We start from the raw sequence: 6,000 nt of genomic DNA on the forward strand, positions 1-6,000 counted from the left end.
CCTAGAGGCCTTCTTTTATTTAATTGTAGTATATTTTTTTTTACCCTGAGTTTTCATTCTTACATTCTTAAGTACTTTTACATTACTTGAGTACAATATATTAACAGGCCTCCTCTTTCCATACCCTTTCATTAGCGATAGTGCTCTATTCCTCGCTCTCTCATTCCATTCAAATCCACATTATATAACGGTTGTAAATTTCTGCATGTTTATGTATAGATTTATTTTCTGCATCATATCTTAAAGAGAACCAAGGATTATAAAAACAACATTTCTCAAAGAAACCACCACTGTGTAGCATTTACTAAAAGTCAGGTTGACTACCTGCTCTACTGTAGACAAACCTTTTGTCTCTTAAGAATTTGTTCAACCGTCTCCATAAGCCTGTGACCTTCAGTGTGTCTAGGTGTATTGTTTCATTGTGATGTCGGCGCCTCTCAGCTGTCAGATGGTAAAAAAATATCTGCATCCCAGGTTAACAAGGAAAGCCTCAGCTGGCCTAAACTACAGTATATGAGCATCATCAAAAAGGAAAGCCTACTCTTAAATATGGAGACGTGCCCGCTTCCTGAACCCAAACTGGGAGCTGGTTCTACAAGACATGAACTTGATTGTTGGAGGCATTGGATCCCACTTGGAGAATAGTAGATAATCTGAAATGCGTTGAAAACTCATCCTTCCCTTTGCTGAAAAATGCTGAAAAATGCTGTAAATGCGCGTCCTCCCTCCCAGAATGCTGTTCAGCATGGGCCACGTGGTCATGCGTTCACCCTTCAGATTAGGGCAGCCTAATTTCCTCAACTATTTTTAAAGTGTCTTGTATGGGTAATTGTGATTTACTGTCAGTCTCCATTAAAGTCAAGTGTAAGGGAGAGGCCAGAGTAGCCAGGAAGAAAATAACCGACAGCAAGTCAACAGAGTCCGAGAGAAGGATTGGACGCGAGTCGGCCGCTGCTCATTTTCCCGTCCTTCACCTCGATACATGACGCTCGCATTATGTTCTCAGACAGACAGTCACAATATCCATCCGTGTCTTTTAAGGATAGACATCGTAAATAGGTTAATCTTGGAAGTTCTTTCAGTCCCCAAAGACACAAACCTTCTTATTTAGGACATTAGAAACCAAACCATGCACTAGCCTGGTTTGCATTGTTAGAATTCATTAGCAACTTCAACATTTCTTTTTTAGGTTTTTCAGAGATGAGATTTACAGCCTGCAATTCCAATTCCTGCAATAGACCAATAATAAGAGCATCCTGCCCACTCACTCAGCCCGGAGGCCCTTCCATATCATGGTAGGTCTCTTCATCTCCACGAAACTGAAAAACCTATCTCTGCATACCTGTAGGTATTGTGTATTATATGCGGTGTTGTTCACAATAGCTTGATAAAATGCAGGGGGAGCTCATCTTTAATTCAATGCAGTCTTTCTCACACAGAGATAAATCCTCTTCCCACTTATAAGGAGAAGACGGAAAAAAGCCTCCAAGTATTCATTTCTCTATTCCGCAATTATTTAGCCTACCTGTGTTGGGGTGCAATTTCAGGGAGGGATTCAATTTCCCGTTAGGCATTTAGCTGATGCTCTTACCCAGAGCAACACTGACTTGCTTAAACTGATCCTCTGCCACAATGCCCGTGCTCCATCTCTCAACCCACATACGGTTGACACACACTTGTCACGTTCATTTCCAAACAATCACTCCAGGTTCGCAGCAGGTCACACACCGTTTTCAAATTGCCGCAGAGGGGGAAGTTAACATTTTGTTGTGTCTCGTCAATGTGATTTTATTAGAAAACAATTTTTAGCCCTCTGATTCAATTTTCTCTCAACCATTTGTCACCATGAATATCTGTTTAAAAAAAAAAAAAAAAAATCCCTGCAAAAACGCAACATGTCAGCCGAGTGACTTGGCATCGCTCTGACATAACTTGATATAAGTCAGTGCAACAGACACCGTGCCCGGTGTCATTGTAAATCTGTCTATGTTTGCTTTGTATGATCAAGTTGTTATTCCTTTGTGCGGCCCTAACGGCATGAAAGGCCTGGTGTTCTCTGCATGAATCATTTAGATGAAAGCCTGAGGAGGGGGGGGGGGGAAAGGAGCATGAGGCACCTGATGTCAACTTTAATTAGAATCCAGTTTGGTCGGCATTACCTTGACTTGAAAATCTGAGAATCCTGCAGGGGCAGTGGAGACGCTTCTCGGTTACAGGATGTGATTAGACTGGGTAATTTTGCCGATTGCTAGATACCACAGAAAACAACTGCAAAGTGGATTTCATGACTTTTCATCTGGTTAAATGCTTTATGTTCACTGTATATGCGCATGCCCTGCAGTGTCTTGTGTGTCTATCCAGCGCAGATGTAGTGTTCACATCAGTTAATTATGAAGAGCGCTAATAAAAAGGCATCTTGAGCATTGATCTTCTCTCGAGAAGATAATTATTAGTGTTGGGGGGGATTTTGTTTTGATAAGAGTTCTCACTTAACACATTTATCATCATATCCTGTTGCACCTTGATATTCATGGAAATAGAGCAGCGACTTCCAAGTGCAGAGAATGGAGCATGACTAGACTGTCTGAGTGTTTTTGAATGAAGTGTGTCTTTAGAAGAAACCCATGGGAGCCTCAATTCCCAGGACGTCCCTGGTGCATCATAAAGAGAAGTCAGGGCACATCACCATCACTTGTGTCTTATTTCTCACTGTTCTGCAGTTTGATGTGAGACATCAGAGCCTAAAGCGGCAGCCCAGAGAGCCACTCTGAAGACTGACAGAAAACGAGATGCTGTTCGCTGCCATCCTGCACATATTATGCCCATTTAGCAAACCCACGTTGGTCAGGAAACATTTCAAAGACTAGTTTGAATTGCAATCGCCCGAAGCAGATAAAGCACGGACTAAACAGCATTTTCTTATTTGTCTTGCAGCTATGTATGGCAGTCACAGTGACCTCGGACAAATTCTGCAATTTCAGTACAATGGATGGTGGACAGTGTGCTGTAATTTGGCATCTGCATTTATGCTGCATGATCCACAGCACAAATGAAAATAACACACTTGAAAGGGCAGAAACGCAGCAGGGAAACATTAAATATATATGCAATTCAGATGCCTATTTATTCACTATTGATTGCTAATACAAGCACACCTGGCTTTACCGGTCAATCGCCTCATGCTCATTAAAGCTGAAAGTGGTTGTATCTCCTCATTAACATTTCCTCATTCAGTCTCTATAGTAACGAATGAGGCAACAACTGCTAGTATGTCAATTAGCTACTAAGCAAATTGACTCAACCTCCGGTTCTGAAAAGTGAAGCCAAGCTAGAGTGCCTGGTATTCTCTCTGCTGGCCATCAGGGGGCGACTCCTGGTTGAAAAAATCAGTCAGATTGCATGGAAGTCCAAGAGAAAATGATCCTACTTTTGTCTTGATTTATTATCTCAGTAAACATTGTAAACATGAGTTTATGGTCTCCATCGATAGTTTCAAGTCCTTTTCATTACAGTATGATGTCCATTTAGTAAATTATTGTCCCATTTAGAGTCAAATAGACAATAAAGCAGGGTCTGCTTTAATGCATGGCTACCTTGTGATTGACAGGTCGTTACCATGGCGTGACTACAGTCCACTGCAATTAGCTTCTGAGATGACTTTAACACTTAGCTCAGCTCTCAAATTATGGAATCTAACTTTTTAACAGCTTCACACCAGAAGCCAGATGGATCCAGATCCAGAAAAGGTGCCGCTCTGCTGCTTACGTTCATCAGCTCCACCCTTCGCTCCTCCGCAGTCCAAATATGGTCACTTCCTTTCACCATTTGAAAATTCCAACATGACGATGGTCAGAGTGCCTGACTCAAGGCTACGAAACCATAGTCCACAAACCAACGGGTGATATCACAATGATTACGTCTTCTTATATGGTTGCCATGCAAATAACCTGTTTCACTGAGCCAAAGTCTCAGCCCACATCCAGGTTAGCTTCTCTTCCACTAACTTCTGCACTGTATTTTTGCACAGTGGGTTTCTTTCATGAGTCTTTTTCGAAAAAGCTGAAATTTATACAGGTTTGTGGTTTGGATTTGTGTTTACTGCACTCCATACATCACTCTGTGATTCTGTCACAGACTTTCTTTGGGAAAAGTCAAACTGTTATTTATTTATTTGTATTTGTTATACAGCAGCAGGTATCTTTTTTTTTTTCATGACCCCACAGAGTTCTTCTGTCAGCCCTGAAAGATAAAATATTTCATTGGGGGCAATGCCAATGTTTAAATCCTATATTTCTGAAGACTGTGCCAGCCGTTGCTATCGACCTGTGAAAGGGATTTGATGCATGTTTTAGCAAAGAGCAGAACAACACATTCTGCGGAAATATTGGATTCAAACATTGGTTTTGCCACCATTTATTTTTCCCGGGCAGGAGGTGGACATCTGTGAGATCAGCACAATGCATTTGAAGATGCGTCTACTTTCTGGATAGCGGGTAAAAATGATTTACTTACTTTATGCCTAAGGTGTAGTGCTGTGTGACTGATTCACAGTCCTAAAAATGGAACCAGAGTTTTGAGAGAGTCAGGGGAGCTGTCATTGTTGAATATGTTACCAAAATAATTACTGCGTTATTTTAGTTAAAATGACAAGATGATCCCATGTACTCATGGGTACAACGGTAGATAAACAAAAAAATCTATACAATCTAGAAAAGAAACATCTTCAATGCATAAATAAACGGCTGAAACAGAGGATCTGTTCCAAACAGTTGACGGCAGATCATTGGTCAGATGATGAGGTAAATTAATTTTTAAGTTTAAAAGCAGATGACAACAATCAAGTGTTTGTATTTTTATCTTATGAATGGGTAAAGTGGTGCATCTGAATGAACAGACAAACCATGCCTTTAAAGAAAGCTATACAGTACGTGGACAGTGGAAAAATAATGAAACCGGGTCTAGGTGAGGTCCAGGAAAAAGGTTCATTTTTCCATAAGACGGATGACACGGAGCCCCAGCAGTCACCCAGAGCTCCTCCAGGATTAATTTCCGAGGGGCAGAGGCTGTGAAAGCAATGGCCAGTATCCCACTGTGATACTGCATCAAAGTGTTGTAAATACAGCAGCCCGTCTTGTTCCCCATTCATCTATGTGTGTCATCATTCATACCCCCGTATATCTGCGGGTACAGAGAGCAAAAGTAACTCCACTTGATAACCTGGGTGTCTGGTTTAAAGATGAAAGTCTGACTGAGATGCTTTAGGTTGAGACAGTCACGATTAAAGGAATAGTTCGACATTTTTTGCTTATTCTCTTTCTTGCCGAGTTAGATGAGAAGAGCGATACTGCTCTTGTATCGATCTCTTGAATGTAAGGCTATTAGTCCTATTATCCAACGTGATCTTAATAAACTCCAATTCATTCATGAACACAAACTACAGTCCCCTTGCTATCCACTGCTCGGACATATTCAGTAACTTTTCTTGCCTGGAAAACACTGTTATGCCAACTTTAAAGGGCCCTAAAGCCGGGTCTAATCTAATCTAATCTAATCTAATCTAAATAACATTATACTGTTAATTAAAATAAAGTCTCATAACTTCTCCATATTTCCCATAGCCTGATATTTAGTGAGTTGCTGTGTTTAAAAAGTTTAACTGTATTAATCTCAGGGAATGCTAGCAGATGATTTGACGTTTAGGCTTGTGCCTTTTAAAAGGCTTGATTTTGAAATTCCTGCGTGTCAACGTGATTTTAAATGCGTTTTACATCCCAAAGTTTCAGTTTCACTTCATAGATTATCCCATGTAAAACCACAGCTTGTTGTTTTTATAATTCCATGTTAGTGGGATTAAATAAAAGTGATATGATGTGTTTTGGTTGATCAGAGGTCTAGTGGACAGATTTTGTTAGCTTTTGGAGAGAACCAGGCTAGCTAGCTGTTTCCAGTCTTGATGCTAAGCTACACTTAGGCGTTACCTGAAAAGGTTTTCCCGAAATG

The sequence above is a fragment of the Eutrigla gurnardus genome, assembly GCF_963514095.1.
Source record: "Eutrigla gurnardus genome assembly, chromosome: 8".
NCBI lineage: Eukaryota > Metazoa > Chordata > Actinopteri > Perciformes > Triglidae > Eutrigla > Eutrigla gurnardus.